Here is a 17162-nt window from a genome sequence, read left to right as displayed (position 1 = left end):
TAACTCTTTTGATATTATGACACAAATTGATGTTTTACAAAGAAGATTACCAGAGAGACTGCAGTGGGAATTGGTCCATGGACCAGACGATTCAATGGAAGACTTCCTGAAATTTGTAGATAGATTAGATAGGGCCCTGGAAAAAGAAAATAACCAAAGTTTTGGCTCTGGCAACAACCAGTATGGGGGGTGGAACAGGAATGTAAATAGAGATTATTATGGGAGGAGAGACTTTGAAAATTCTGGAAATAATGCACAAAATAGGGGAGATAGGAGATATGAAAATGATTTCAGAAACAATACACAGGAGGGAGGATGGAGGAGAGATAACAGGAATGATAGAAATAGGTATTGGGGAAGAGAACAAGATAGAAGGGGGTTTGTTGAAACTAGTGAACAAAACGACAACTACAAACGGACAGACCGAGGGAACCAGCCGGGAAACGGTGGACAGTCCCACTAGATGTCCATAGTTTTGGGGCTAGACAATATTATGACAGGACAACACATAACCAAAACTGGAAAAGGAGAGGATACAATGTAAAGAGTAAATACCATGAAAATACTGATGTTGTTACAATGAATAAATTAGAATTTAATAAAAGGTTTTGGGATACTATGAGTAAAAGTGATACAGTTAATAAAAACATTGTTCAAGCACAGGTAGTTAGTGAAAGTGCAGAAGTTGAAGGTATTGCAGAGTTCCATAGTTGGGCTGAAAAAGATACTGGTGTTAATAACAAGTCAGACACACCACAAATAGAATCTATTTTGGGGGGTTTATTTGATAAGAAGGGGGATCACGAATTGTTTAATGGAGCCAAAGACTCAATTGCTGAGATTCAGATACATAGGGGGGAAACTGAAGATGGGGTTGTTGTGGAGAAGGAGGAAGAAGTGATAGAGGGACATTTAAATAATGATCCTAAATCAAGTGATGTTATTGATGAGAGTGTGGAGGAAGAAATAAAAGTATTTGTAGAATTGAAAAGTGATTATGTGGTAAAGGTATTGGGGATGTGACAAACATGTGTAATGATGAGGTTAATTTGAGTGAAATGCAGACTAAGGAATGTGTATCTGAGGACAAGCTATTGGCTATTGGGAACTATGAAACACTAATCTATGAGAATGGTAATAATAATAATAATATTAAAGAAAATATAAAGGAATGGAATGTAAATGTGTGTTTTCAAGAAAAAGGGGAAAAGTTTTTAGAAGTTTTGTGGAACAACTATGGAAACTGTATAAACAACGATGCATTTTGGAAAGAAATAGCAAAGGTAAGTGGAAACTTGTATCCTATATGGTGGATAAGAATCCGTAGTGGACTTCATAAAAAATGGAGTGAAAACAGTAATTTGTTGAGTGGCAACACAGTGTTAAGAGGAACAGATGAAAACAAAGGTTTATGTTTAAATGTCAATGCTTTGCAAACAGAGAGGGATGTGTCTAAGTGTAGGAAAGAGACATTAGACTTAGGAACTAAAGAAATTGGAAATGATCTATTGTTTGAAAATACTGAAATAGACAAAGATGTTGAGCTAGGTTGTCTATATGTTAAAGTAAACATTGACATTTGTCCATTTGAAATAAAAAAAAGCCCACATCCTAATGCGTATCGACTTATCTTTCCCAAATCAAGAAGGTTATTTCGATTAAGAAACATCACTGAATTGAAACCATATAAACATGATTAAGCACATTTCCCTTTTTGAATACAGTCACTTACCCATTTTCCGTAAAGCATTTTACCAGCAAAGATTTTTACTGGGTGTGTCAGATAGCAACTACCACTCATCCTATAGACCCTGGAAAAGTTCCAGATCTCTGAGAGAATATTTATATATTTTTATTGTCACTATTGAATATTAAATTTGGAGACACCTTCTTTACTTGCAAGGGGCAAGTTTAAACATGCACCCAAAGAGGTGTCAAACATTTATTACTTTCTGTTTGTATTGTTGAATATGGGACATACTTGCACCAAGTATAAAAGACAATGTAAAAATTGTTGTGCAAGACCCATCCTTTTGTTACTATTATTTTCTTAGGCATAAGATTTGTGTACAATTTTCTACAGCTAATCAGATGTTCACCAAGTTTGATGTTTGTGTTATGTTGTGACCAATTTAAGTGTGCAATTTTGGTATTCATATGTTCTCGTACTATCTTGACTATGTGTCTCAATGGGAGACACGTTTTTTAAATATTTTCTTTTTTTCAAATGCATATTATATTCATACATGTGACTTCTCTAGTGTTTGTGTTTATATATCATGTCCATACTTATAATTATGTTCTTTGTTTTCATTTCCTTTATGTGGCTCAAAAAGAGCAGACAGTTGCAATATTTTCCTATGGACATATGAACTGTCCATCTATGTAATATACACTCCTGGAAATTGAAATAAGAACACCGTGAATTCATTGTCCCAGGAAGGGGAAACTTTATTGACACATTCTTGGGGTCAGATACATCACATGATCACACTGACAGAACCACAGGCACATAGACACAGGCAACAGAGCATGCACAATGTCGGCACTAGTACAGTGTATATCCACCTTTCGCAGCAATGCAGGCTGCTATTCTCCCATGGAGACGATCGTAGAGATGCTGGATGTAGTCCTGTGGAACGGCTTGCCATGCCATTTCCACCTGGCGCCTCAGTTGGACCAGCGTTCGTGCTGGACGTGCAGACCGCGTGAGACGACGCTTCATCCAGTCCCAAACATGCTCAATGGGGGACAGATCCGGAGATCTTGCTGGCCAGGGTAGTTGACTTACACCTTCTAGAGCACGTTGGGTGGCACAGGATACATGCGGACGTGCATTGTACTGTTGGAACAGCAAGTTCCCTTGCCGGTCTAGGAATGGTAGAACGATGGGTTCGATGACGGTTTGGATGTACCGTGCACTATTCAGTGTCCCCTCGACGATCACCAGTGGTGTACGGCCAGTGTAGGAGATCGCTCCCCACACCATGATGCCGGGTGTTGGCCCTGTCTGCCTCGGTCGTATGCAGTCCTGATTGTGGCGCTCACCTGCACGGCGCCAAACACGCATGCGACCATCATTGGCACCAAGGCAGAAGCGACTCTCATCGCTGAAGACGACACGTCTCCATTCGTCCCTCCATTCACGCCTGTCGCGACACCACTGGAGGCGGGCTGCACGATGTTGGGGCGTGAGCGGAAGACGGCCTAACGGTGTGCGGGACCGTAGCCCAGCTTCATGGAGACGGTTGCGAATGGTCCTCGCCGATACCCCAGGAGCAACAGTGTCCCTAATTTGCTGGGAAGTGGCGGTGCGGTCCCCTACGGCACTGCGTAGGATCCTACGGTCTTGGTGTGCATCCGTGCGTCGCTGCGGTCCGGTCCCAGGTCGATGGGCACGTGCACCTTCCGCCGACCACTGGCGACAACATCGATGTACTGTGGAGACCTCACGCCCCACGTGTTGAGCAATTCGGCGGTACGTCCACCCGGCCTCCCGCATGCCCACTATACGCCCTCGCTCAAAGTCCGTCAACTGCACATACGGTTCACGTCCACGCTGTCGCGGCATGCTACCAGTGTTAAAGACTGCGATGGAGCTCCGTATGCCACGGTAAACTGGCTGACACTGACGGCGGCGGTGCACAAATGCTGCGCAGCTAGCGCCATTCGACGGCCAACACCGCGGTTCCTGGTGTGTCCGCTGTGCCGTGCGTGTGATAATTGCTTGTACAGCCCTCTCGCAGTGTCCGGAGCAAGTATGGTGGGTCTGACACACCGGTGTCATTGTGTTCTTTTTTCCATTTCCAGGAGTGTATTTGTGTTCCTTCTATTATCTTGATTTATCTGTGACTCAATGAGAACTGACTTTGAAATAATTTACATATATTTTTTATATATCTTAAAATTGCATGTGATATATTTGTGTCTGTTTTTGATCATTTTCCATGTGGCTCACTGGGAGCAAAGATTAACAGTTTTTTTTCCTTTCATATATTACTAAATATTTTTATTGTGCTGTCATACTGAGAGCCATAACACAAAGTGCATTTGAAACAACACAACTAAAATATTTGCAGGAAAAAGTCATTTTGAAACGATGTAACGGTCATTGTATACATACACATTATGCATAGTAAAACAAAAAAAAACAAAAAAATATTAAAGTATTATTTTTCAAAATTTTAACCATTTGACACATTTGTCCTAGTCGGCTAATATCATTAACATTCTGTAAATGATATTACTCAAGGGGGGTATTGTAACGTAACATATTAAAGGCTTCACTTTAATGAAGTATGCGATACTCTCCAAATTCAACCAGTTTAACGAGTATTTATGATTATAGAAAAGTTATTGTGTATGTTAACAATGATTGCGCAACATGTCTCCATAAACAGTCAACCCACTAAATTATACTGAATAACTGACCCACACAAAAGTTAATATCACTTGATCACTGATACAGCAAATGTCATCATGTAAAAACACTAAGTTTATCTTAAATAATTAATATGAAGTACGAAAAATGGTGGCCAACTTAGGTATTTTGGATCTCCTTCAATAAAAATCACCCAGTGAAACCTATTTGTTCACTAGGAGCGTTTTCACTCAGTATTCACGTAATCAATCCTATTTTAGACGAAAACCAATGTAATTCTTAATAATTCCTTACTTAATTATTTATGCAAATTAGAGAAGTCAATTGACAAACTTCTAAAAAACGGCCTTTTTGTAACAAAGAATTATTCTGTCAAGTCAACAAATCTGTCTGTCATTTTAATAACATGTTAAATTATGTCACTCGATGCAACTTAATAACTTATCTGCACAAATTATGATAACAGATGTACATGTGACTTATAAACTATATCTCTTTTTAGTAGTTCTTTGACAATTTTATAAATACAAGCAGCAAGAAGGGTCGGGGAGGCAGTCGGAACGTCACTTTGGTAAAGTGTGTTTGTGTGTTATTGTTTGAGGTGGATAAACAATGCAAAGAACATGTAAAGGAAGTACTACTTTGTGTTCTCATGGTCTTTGGTGGACAGTGGAATTAAGATGGCCAACAGAGTAATAAATATTTGGAGTTTACATATTTGTTGGTTTCGCTCATTCTTTATCATCAAAAGCACATAAAAAACACGGGACCTCATGTTTTTAGCCCTAGACAACCAGATTTAGAGCCAGCATCAGCATTGAGACACAGCAGCGATCCAGCAAGCAGCAGCGATTACCGCAATGCATTTTAATGGTGCCAACCTAACATCAAGTGCTAACAAGCTCCGTAAATTGGAGTGAAAAAGTGCGATTATAGCAATTAGCAATATCTACGACTAGGCGACCATTACAAGGGAAGTTCCGTGGTGCAGCTCACAATGCATGTAATTTGAAGTATCAGTTACCACGACACATACCCGTTTTCTTCCATTATTTAAGTAGGTATGATGCTCACTTTCTAGTTGAGCAACTGGTTAATTTTGGTTGGGAGAAAAATTAGCTCAGTGTCCTACCAGAGGGCGTTGAGAAGTATATTTCATTCTCCAAACCAATGACGCCAAAAATTACGCTCCGCTTCCTTGACACACTATGTTTTATGCAGGTGCCACTCCAGAAGTTCGTTGAAACTATACCTCGGGAGGATATGCGTATCACCCGATATGCTATGCTTACCCTGACTAGGAAAAGTTTCAGCTTGTAACTAGGAAAGGTCTATTCCCTTATAAGTATCTGGATAGTAAGGCGAAACTCGATGAAACCGGGCTACCTGACATATCTGCATTTTCCAGTACTCTCCTAGGCGATGCCTTAACTAGTGCAGATTATGAGCATGCCATGAATGTCTGGTGGGAATTCAATATTCCAAATTTGGGGGAATATGAAAGACTATACATGGACACCAACATGCGCTTGCTTGCAAATGTTTTTGAAAAGTTCCAGGGCGTATGCATGGCCACATACACTCTGGACCCTGCCTTTTATTACACGGTACCTGGGTTGTGCAGCATCGAACTTTTGACTGATGCCAATAAGCTTCTTTTCTTTGAGCACGGGATCCAATGAGGACTTTGCCTGTGTATCCATAGACATGCCAAGGCAAATAATCCATGTATGGATTCTGGGTTCAATGCATCCCTCGATTCAAGTTAAATTCAGTATTTGGATGTGAATAACTAATAAAGGCACGCCATGATGCAACAACTGCCAGTTGGTGGGTTTCAATGGGTGCCCAAATACGAATTAGAGGGATTAGGTGGAAAAATAGTGGATCTGACATCTGATTCTGATGTAGGATATGTGATGGAGGCAGACCTCATATACTCTGTTAGTTTGCATGAAATAAAAAGTGACTTGCAGTTATGTCCAGAGCATCAAATTCCATGAGGAAGCACTATCCCTAAACTGATGATCACTGTTGGACACAAGCAGTGGTATTTAATTCATTATGGTAATCTCCATCAGTGTCTCAGTTTAGGGATGGAGCTAGGTAGAATCATCCGGGCTATCTCCTTGAATCAGTTCCCCTGGTTGAAGGAGTATATTGAATTAAATACAGAAAAGAGGGCGGGCGCAACTAGTGATTTCAACAAAAACTTTTACAAATTGATGAATAACTCCATTTTCGGTAAAACTTCGCAGAATGTAAGAAATGAACGCGATATTTTATTAGGACTGAATGGGATAGGTCATAATAAAGTGCATCGCCAGACCAAATTTTAAGTGGGTCAGAATTTTCGGTGAGAACTTTGTTGCTGTGGAGATGTCGAAGGTTTCAGTACGGTTTATGAAACGCGTCTATTTGGGTATGTGTACACTGGACATCTTCAAATTTCACATGTTCTGCTTCCATTATGCTAAAACTCATTTCTTGGAACCAAAGTTACTTTACATGGATACAGTTAGTTTCGTCTTTTGTGTGAAGAACTGCAATCCATATGAAGTAATTAAGAGTCACAGTAATGAATTCGACACAATGGGATACACAGCTGATAATCCTTACGGTACTGTCCCCCAAAACAATATTGTTAGTGGCTTTATAAATGACGAGGCTTATGGATTTCCGATTGTGGAGTTTGTAGGTCTAAGATACAAAATGTATGCATATCTTAGAATAGATAGATCCATTCAGAGGTTGGCTAAGGGTGTGCGAAATGCAGCATCAGGTGTCCTCATGATCAAAGACATCATGCAGTGCCTGTACGGTGGCGTTCATGGTGCTCCGTCGCAACCTCTGCATTTGGTACACCAAACCAGTATTCGATCGCGAGGTCACTAGGTTTACACTGTGCTGCAATCTAAAGTCGGATTGTTACCTCATGACGATAAAAGAGCCATTTGTGATGTTGGGATCGAAACCCTCCTGCACTAACACTATTTACCTGAAGCGCAGGAGGGGATGGGGAACTCCAACAGTGTGAATGAGAGAGAGTGACTGAGTGACTGGCTGAGTGAGAGCTTTTATCGAATAGTATGGCTCTTTCACCATAGTTTAAATATTGTATGTGTGTCTTAGGGCGTGCCTGTGTGTGTCAGTGCTTATTTGTGTCTGTGTGTATGCTTGTGAGAGCATTTGAGTGGATGTCTGTGTAAATATGTATGCCTGTGTGGAAATATGTTCTGTTTTTTTTTCCTAAATAAGCACCATAATATCTAGGGACGACTAGATAAGCAGTATGTGCTGGAAAAAATTATAAATTATTAAAAAATTAAAATGTGCAATGTGTATACACAGTTCAAAAAAAGTTTTGCATCACCTGGGCTCTGAGAGTTCCGGAATCTGTACAGAAAATTGGAACAGAGATCAACATGAACATCATTTCTGCCCTTTTTATTGCTCATGAAAACCACACATTGCATGTTGCACCACCATACAGCTAGACCTTCAGAGCTAGACCTCCAGATTGCTGTACACATTGGTAGCTCTAATACCCAGTAGCACGTCCTCTTGCATTGATGAACGCCAGTATTCGTTGTGGTATACTATCCACAAGTTCATCAAGGCACTGTTGGTCCAGACTTTCCCACTTCTCAACAGCAATTTGGCGTACATCCCTCAGAGTAGTTGATGGGTCACGTCATCCATAAACAGCCCTATTCAGTCTATCCCAGGCATGTTCGATGGGGCTCATGTCTGGAGAACATGTTGGCCACTCTTGTCGAGCGATGTCGTTATCCTGAAGGAAGTCATTCACAAGACGTGCACGATGGGGACGCGAATTTTCGCCCATGAAGACGAAAGCCTCGAAAGTTTGCTGCCGATATGGTTGCACTATCAGTTGGAGGATGGCATTCATGTATCGTACAGCCGTTACAGCGCCTTCCATGACCACCAGCAGCGTATGTCGACCCACATAATAAGACCCCAAAACACTGGGGAACCTCCACCTTGCTGCACTCGATCGACAGTGGATCTAAGGTGTTCAGCCTGACTGGGTTGCCTCCAAACACGTCTCCGACAATTGTCTGGTTAAAGGCATATGCGACACACATCGTTGAAGAGAAAGTGATGCCAATCCTGAGCAGTCCATTAGGCATGTTGTTGGGCCCGTCTGTAATCTGTACTGCACTGCATGGTGTTGTGGTTGCAAAGATGGACCTCGCCATGGACGTCGGGAGTGAAGTTGCGCATCATGCAGCGTATTGAGCACAGTTTGAGTCGTAACACGATGTCCTGTGGCTGCACGAAAAGCATTATTCAACACGGTGGTGTTGCTGTCAGGGTTCCTCCGAGCCGTAATCCGTAGGTAGCAGTCATCGACTGCAGTAGCAGACCTTCGGCGGCCTGAGCAAGGCCTGTCATCGACAGTTCCTGTCTCTGTGTATCTCCTCCATGTCCGATCAACATCACTTTGGTCACTCTGAGACGCCTGGACACTTCCATTGTTGAGAGCTTGGCACAAAGTAACAATGCGGCCACGATCGAACCGCGGTATTTACCGTCTAAGCATGCTTGAACTACAGACGACACGAGCCGTGTACCTCCTTCCTGGTGGAATGACTGGAAATGATTGGCTCTTGGACCCCCTCGGTCTAATAGGCGCTGCTCATGCATGGTTGTTTAGATCTATGGGCGGGTTTAGTAGCATCTCTATGATAAAATATCCACAGTCAACGTCTATCTTCAGGACTTCTGGGAACTGGGAGGATACAAAACTTTTTTCGATGTGTGAATGTATATAAAAGATTTAAAAAATTGAACCTAAACCGTGAAAAAAGTTAAAAAATGTAATTGAAAGAAAAAATAGTTTACTATATTTAGCTCTTTTGCACTTCATGTGCGTCTGTTATGGTATAATTGCATGTGTAAAGAGATTAGTTTTTAAGTTTCATCCATCGCTAGCTATCCAAGTCATTAGTTTTAAGTGTGAGTTAGACCTAGTTCTTTTTAGTGCAGCTCTCTGGGATGAAAATTTTAGGGCCATCCGCTTCATTGTATTATTAAATCATTCCAGCTGAGATGGAAAATGTTTAGAGCCACCTAGTTCAAAGCATAAATTAAGTCTTCAATTTGGGTGGAATTTCACTGGCAATAGTATTAGTGAAAGAGAAACTATATCTCTGCAATAGCTGTAAACAGTACTGCAACGTAAAGTACAAAAAAATTTTCAGTCATTACTATTATTTTTAAAAACCAAGAACTGTAAATATAAAAATTTCAAACAGTAGCAAGAACTGTGAATTTAAAAGCATTATAATGTCGTGCACTGTAAAAAAAAGTTATTTGTGTATGTAAAGCTATATTACCACTGTGAGTATTTATGTCTGAATAAAAAATTGTTTTTCGTTACCATACGTCTTCGTTATTCCACAGATCTCTACCCCTACAAATGAATATAAAGGCTGTGCAATATACACAAGATATGAGTTTAAAGCATGAGGGAGGTGACGTTTAAGATGGAGGAAAACAAAATATATGTAATGGTTGCATGGGTTTTCGCCTACCGTGCTGCCTGTATAGGTATTCGGGAACAGGCGGCTCGTGATCGCGCCCGCTTCCAAAGACATAGCAAACATGGCTGAAACTATATCACCTGTACTTGAACAAAGCCACAGACATAGAATCTGGGCAAAGCTAGATACTATCTAACTAGGAGCTAGGCAGAAAGGGCACTCGTAGAATTCCAGGTCTTGAACAGATGCAGACTTGAAGATTCGCTTTATCTATGTGATCTTCTCCTCGCCTTTGACGTAGGCGATGCCCTCAGGATGATCGAATATTCGAAGTGACGTCATCATTTCTTTATAAGGTATACCAGAATTGTCCCAGTGGAGACCATGGAAGAAACGTGTTAGCCACCTTGCACTCCTCAGTGTTTTAGCACAGTTCACATCCTTGAAAGGCCTCGGTGATGCAATTCTTGCTGAGAATGTCTCTATTATACCAGCATCTTCTGTGTATGCTATGCGTGCAACATATTTAAATGTGAATAGTCTACACTCATCATCATAGAAACCTTAAATGTCGGCAAAGACGTTTACACTGCAAGTTGTCATTGTGAAATACTCTGGGCATACCACAGCAGTTTGTCATTTATACAGCACGCAGCACAGTACCAGTAAGTGGGCAATAGTTAATCACACGGCCATGCAGAACTGGAGAATACGCTTCAGTGTGTTCTTGGAAATTTGATGAAGAAATGGTTCAAATGGCTTTCAGCACTATGAGACTTAACTTCTGAGGTCATCAGTCCCCTAGAACTTAGAACTACTTAAACCTAACTAACCTAAGGACATCACACACATCCATGTCCGAGGCAGGATTCGAACCGCGACCGAAGCGGTTGCACGGTTCCAGACTGAAGCACCTAGAACGGCTCGCGACCACCCCGTCCGGCTCTGATGAAGATTCAGATTCGATTCGTACATCTATTGGTCCTGATTTAATTGTCTCATTCTGCCTAGAACAGTCTATCACGATTGGTGTCAGCTCCTTGAATTTCCATTGACTGAGTAGGCACCTTTATAGTTAAAAGCAAGGACGCTTGTATGCATGTCAAATGCTAGTCTGTATACATTCTGATACCATTGTAGAAGTAAATTTTCACACGGATAGAATTCGGATTTCAAGTACACCCAGGCATTAGTTAAATTTCAGTTGTCAAATACAGTGGAATCAATTGCTAAATTCCCCCTTCTTTTGGTCTGGAATGCAAGTATAATGAACCTTGGTGTTTCCAGCTGCACTAAGGTTTTAATAGCCCATGTTTGTCTGCTCGCTGTCGGTAGCACCGGGTACTCAGAAACCTCCCATGAGTGGGAAGTTAATAGCAGATGCGTACCGGTATTAAGAACTTTTAAAAACATCGAATGCTCCTCGTCTGCCACAGTGATGTGCGGCATTTTCCATACAATTTTACTGGTGATGATCTGATTCTCCTCTTGAGCTCCTTGAATACATGAATATATATGAATATATGAGCTGCACTCCGTAACAGAATAAGCCCTTGTTTAGCATTCATAATAATTCGCTGCATGTCCTCAAAGTACCCCATAAGCATTTTTAGAGGTATGCATGTAGTAAATCGGCAGTACTGTTCTGCTGTTATGCCCGCAGGCTCGACTGTAAACCACCATTTTCTAAGCCATTCAAATCCTAGGTCGATGATGAGACATATGTTTCAAGGGTTGATTCTATGTCAACATTATGCGTACGATCAATCTCTACCCCATTACGTTCATAACGTATTTCCTGGCACAGAAATGCAAAAGCATTACGTGTAAGCTTTGATCCCACTGTATGACTACCATCCTTTTTCTTAAAGGTTCAATCCAAATTTATGAAAATCTTGCATGGAAGAGTTAAAGCGTCTTGGTGCTGGATGACAATCCTAACTTCAACATTCTTGTTAAATGTCATTGAAGCATTAGGTTTATAAGAGAGATACACCTGGCGTATGATTCGCTCATCATATTCCACTGGGTAACATATATTGAGCGACGACGTCATTGCGAGATATCAAGCTTACTGATTTAAGAAACTCGTAGTTCGCACGTGTTATCACCTTGCGGCTCTGCTGCGAAGTGCTATGCTGTGCGCTGTGTGCACTGGTTTTATACCTTACGCCAATCTTGACGTGGATGTAGTCGTACAATGATTTCCTCGCCATGAAAGTCAACAAGATGGTTATTCTGATCCACAATACGCTGCTCCAGATAGTCCAAAGTCTGAATTGTCACTGTAAGGTATACGGGGTGGTCCATTGATAGTGACTGGGACAAATATCTCACGAAATAAGCATCAAACGAAAAAACTACAAAGAACGAAGCTCGTCTAGCTTGAAGGGGGAAACCAGAAGGCGCTATGGTTGGTCCGCTAGATGGCGCTGCCATAGGTCAAACGGATATCAACTGTGGTTTTTTTTTAAAATAGGAACCCCCATTTTTATTACATATTCGTGGAATACGTATAGAAATATGAATGTTTTAGTTGGACCACTTTTTCACTTTGTGATAGATAGCGCTGTAATAGTCACAAACGTATAACTACGTGCTATCACGTAACATTCCGCCAGTGCGGACGGCATTTGCTTCGTGATACATTGCCCTTGTTAAAATGGACAATTTACCAATTGCGGGAAAGGTCAATATCGTGTTGATGTATGGCTATAGTGATCAAAGTGCCCAACGGGCGTGTGCTATGTATGCTGCTCGGTATCCTGGACGACATCATCCAAGTGTCCGGACCGTTCGCCGGATAGTTACGTTATTTAAGGAAACAGGAAGCGTTCAGCCACATGTGAAACGTCTACCACGACCTGCAACAAATGATGATGCCCAAGTAGGTGTTTTAGTTGCTGTCGCGGCTAATCCGCACATCAGTAGCAGACAAATTGCGCGAGAATCGGGAATCTCACAAACGTCGGTGTTGAGAATGCTACATCAACATCGATTGCACCCGTACCATATTTCTATGTACCAGGAATTGCATGGCAACGATTGTGAACGTCGTGTACAGTTCTGCCACTGGGAACAAGGGAAATTACGGGATGATGACGAATTTTTTGCACGCGTTCTATTTAGCGGCGAAGCGTCATTCACCAACAGCAGTAACGTAAACAGGCATAATATGCACTATTGGGCAACGGAAAATCCACGATGGCTACGACAACTGGAACATCAGCGACCTTGGCGGGTTAATGTATGGTGCGGCATTACGGGAGGAAGGATAATTGGCCCCCATTTTATCGATGACAATCTAAATGGTGCAATGTATGCTGATTTCCTACGTAATGTTCTACCGATGTTACTACAAGATGTTTCACTGCATGACAGAATGGCGATGTACTTCCAACATGACGGATGTCCGGCACATAGCTCGCGTGCGGTTGAAGCGGTATTGAATAGCATATTTCATGACAGGTGGATTGGTCGTCGAAGCACCATACCACGGCCCGCACGTTCACCAGATCTGACGTCCCCGGATTTCTTTCTGTGGGGTAAATTGAAGGATATTTGCTATCGTGATCCACCGACAACGCCTGACAACATGCGTCAGCGCATTGTCAATGCATGTGGGAACATTACAGAAGGCGAACTACTCGCTGTTGAGAGAAATGTCGTTACACATATTGGCAAATGCATTGAGGTTGACGGACATCATTTTTAGCATTTATTGCATTAATGTGGTATTTACAGGTAATCACGCTGTAACATCATGCGTTCACAGAAATGATAAGTTCACAAAGATACATGTATCACATTGGAACAACCGAGATGAAATGTTCAAACGTACCTACGTTCTGTATTTTAATTTAAAAAACCTAGCTGTTACCAACTTTTCGTCTAAAATTGTGAGCCATATGTTTGTGACGATTATAGCGCCATCTATCACAAAGCGAAAAAAGCGGTCCACCTAAAACATTCATATATCTTTACGTACTACACGAATATGTAATAAAAAATGGGGGTTCCTATTTTAAAAAAACGCAGTTGATAATCGTTTGACCTATGGCAGCGCCATCTAGCGGTCCAACCATAGCGCCATCTGGTTTCCCCCTTCAAGCTAGACAAGTTCCGTTCTTTGTAGTTTTTCCGTTTGATTCTTATTTCGTGAGATATTTGGCCCGGTCACGATCAATGGACCACCCTGCATAGCGGTGGTGGGATTCTCAATAATCTTTTATCCTGTTCCAACTGATAGGAAAAATCCGTAAACTGAATGGACCAATCTATCGTTGAGATATCAGTTCGTTACTATGTTACATTCAGCACGGATTGTAAAGAATATCCACTGTCTGATCAGAATGTAAAATTTACTGGGATCCGTCTTCAAAACCTGTTCCTTTGTGAAACCCAGTTGTGGGCCTATTGAACCTTCTGCTGAAAGTAAATCGATGCATTCACCATCCTTATTTCATATTTAACTGTACTGATGTTTGCACGGAGCTCAATTCCTTTTCGAGACTGTTTCAAAACTTCGTTTAAATCGTCAATATCGTATGCACCAGGTTCAATTTCTGCAATTTCGTTTTTACCATTAATTTCCAGATGCAGTTTATTGTTAGCCTCTGTGATATTTGGGATGGTGTTGTATGTCTCCAGTCCAGTCAGCACGATGCTCCAATCTCCAAGTAGTGGGCAGTAATTCGCACGTAGTACAGACGTTAGTTCTTTTAATGTCAGAGTGTACTACATTGCATCCAAACATCGACTGGTGAATGGGTGCTTAATACCCGGCCTTATATATCATTAGTAAACGTCAGGAGAAACATGATACATAGATGACTACACAGGAATGTGCTAAAGTCTTGGTAGCGTTGAAAATTGCAGAAGACACATCTTCTGCCTGTGAAGTAAAATTGTAATTCTTCTGGGGGTTGCAGGTCGCCGAATGAGTCGAAATAGTACACGTTATTTAACATACGCTGCCCAATGAGTTACAGGTCCTCGTGCTACATCCAGATTCACAATTCTGCATTCTCCTGATTTCCACATGGTCTTCGGTAATGTATTCCGCATAAACACACCACGGAATCTCAGAATGTTGAATTTCTTCGTAACATACTTAAGCAGATCTGATATTTTTAAGCGCCCTGTCTGGTAGGACCGCTAGGGCGCTAGGGGGCTTTTTTCATGAAGAGACCTAGTGCTTTCTTGTATGGTTTCAAGTATAGCCCTTTCCCGATGGCTGCTACCTTCATCATGTGGTTATGTCTTCGTACCTCCTTCAGTTGCTCTTTATAGTTTTGTGCAGTCTTGACTGTCCTGGCAATAGCCGCAGCGTCCCAAGCCAGTGAACCCACCACTGAGACGTCTTGGGTATTGGTAGAATCCTGGGTGGTTTAATCGATCTTTTTTTCTCGATCCTTTCTGCTTCATGGCGCGTTTTGCTGCATACAACGCTGTCAGGATACATTTTTCATGCACCCTTTGGTTTTCATCTTCTTCCTTATTAGCGCCCTACGTGCAGCGCTCATAACTTGACTGAACTTCTTCACACCCAACTTCACTATACCACGCATGGTTTTTTCAACTGCAAATGCTGCAAATCGTTGACCTATTCCAGTATCCTTTCTCGCTCGTATTGCCTTAGCTCTATCAGCTAAAATTCGAACGGCGGTGTGACGAATTTTATTTGCTACGTAAGCGATGTCGTGTTCCATACACGCTTCGTCGAGCAGATTTATCCCCTCATCACCGCTTGCCAACCGTTCTTGATGTTTTGTTCCAGGTCCACAGTAGTTACATCCACGAATGTGTAATTCGACTGGTAGTTTGTCGAGAACACCGCCTCCTCCTCTAATGCGTCTCCTATCACGCATGTTATGCTACTGCAGTGCTTCTGGACTGCACTCCCTGTTATACAGGGTGTTACAAAAAGGTACAGCCAAACTTTCAGGAAACATTCCCCACACACAAAGAAAGAAAATATGTTATGTGGACATGTGTCCTGAAACGCTTACTTTCCATGTTAGAGCTCATTTTATTACTTCTCTTCAAATCACATTAATCATGGAGTGGAAACACACAGCAACAGAACGTACCAACGTGACTTCAAACACTTTGTTACAGGAAATGTTCAAAATGTCCTCCGTTAGCGAGGATACATGCATCCACCCTCCGTCGCATGGAATCCCTGATGCGCTGATGCAGCCCTGGAGAATGGCGTATTGTATCACAGCCGTCCACAATACGAGCACGAAGAGTCTCTGCATTTGGTACCGGGGTTGCATACACAAGAGCTTTCAAATGCCCCCATAAATGAAAGTCAAGAGGATTGAGGTCAGGAGAGCGTGGAGGCCACGGAATTGGCCCGCCTCTACCAATCCATCGGTCACCGCATCTGTTGTTGTGAAGCGTACGAACACTTCGACTGAAATGTGCAGGAGCTCCATCGTGCATGAACCACATGTTGTGTCGTACTTGTAAAGGCACATGTTCTAGCAGCACAGGTAGAGTATCCCGTATGAAATCATGATAACGTGCTCCATTGAGCGTAGGTGAAAGAACATGGGGCCCAATCGAGACATCACCAACAATGCCTGCCCAAACGTTCACAAAAAATCTGTGTTGATGACATGATTGCACAATTGCGTGCGGATTCTCGTCAGCCTACACATGTTGATTGTGGAAATTTACAATTTGATCACGCTGGAAGGAAGCCTCATCCGTAAGGAGAACATTTGCACTGAAATGAAGATTGACACATTGTTGGATGAACCATTCACAGAAGTGTACCCGTGGAAGCCAATGAGCTGCTGATAGTGCCTGCACACGCTGTACGTGGTACGGAAACAACTGGTTCTCTCGTAGCACTCTCCATACAGTGACGTGGTCAAAGTTACCTTGTACAGCAGCAACTTCTCTGACGCTTATGTTAGGGTTATCGTCAACTGCACGAAGAATTGCCTCGTCCATTGCAGGTGTCCTCGTCGTTCTAGGTCTTCACCAGTCGCGAGTCATAGGCTGGAATGTTCCGTGCTCCCTAAGACGCCGATCAATTGCTTCGAACGTCTTCCAGTCGGGACACCTTCGTTCTGGAAGTCTGTCTCGATAGAAACGTACTGCGCCACCGCTATTGCCCCGTGCTAATCCATACATCAAATGGGAATCTGCCAACTTCGCATTTGTAAACATTGCACTGACTGCAAAACCACGTTCGTGATGAACACTAACCTGTTGATTCTACGTACTGATGTAGAGCAATGAGTCGCATGTCAACA

At 42.1% G+C, this 17162-nt stretch overlaps 1 protein-coding gene across 1 annotated transcript in view; it reads right to left on the bottom strand.

Moving 5' to 3' along the window:
* The window catches only part of LOC126260278 (cilia- and flagella-associated protein 299-like), a 95806-nt gene that overhangs the window by 27095 nt on the left and 51549 nt on the right, over window positions 1-17162 (bottom strand). The gene's annotated exons all lie outside the window — the stretch shown is intronic.

This window comes from Schistocerca nitens, chromosome 5 (genome assembly GCF_023898315.1).
Source record: "Schistocerca nitens isolate TAMUIC-IGC-003100 chromosome 5, iqSchNite1.1, whole genome shotgun sequence".
In the NCBI taxonomy this organism is placed as follows: domain Eukaryota; kingdom Metazoa; phylum Arthropoda; class Insecta; order Orthoptera; family Acrididae; genus Schistocerca; species Schistocerca nitens.
This window is presented reverse-complemented; position numbering and strand designations above follow the sequence as displayed.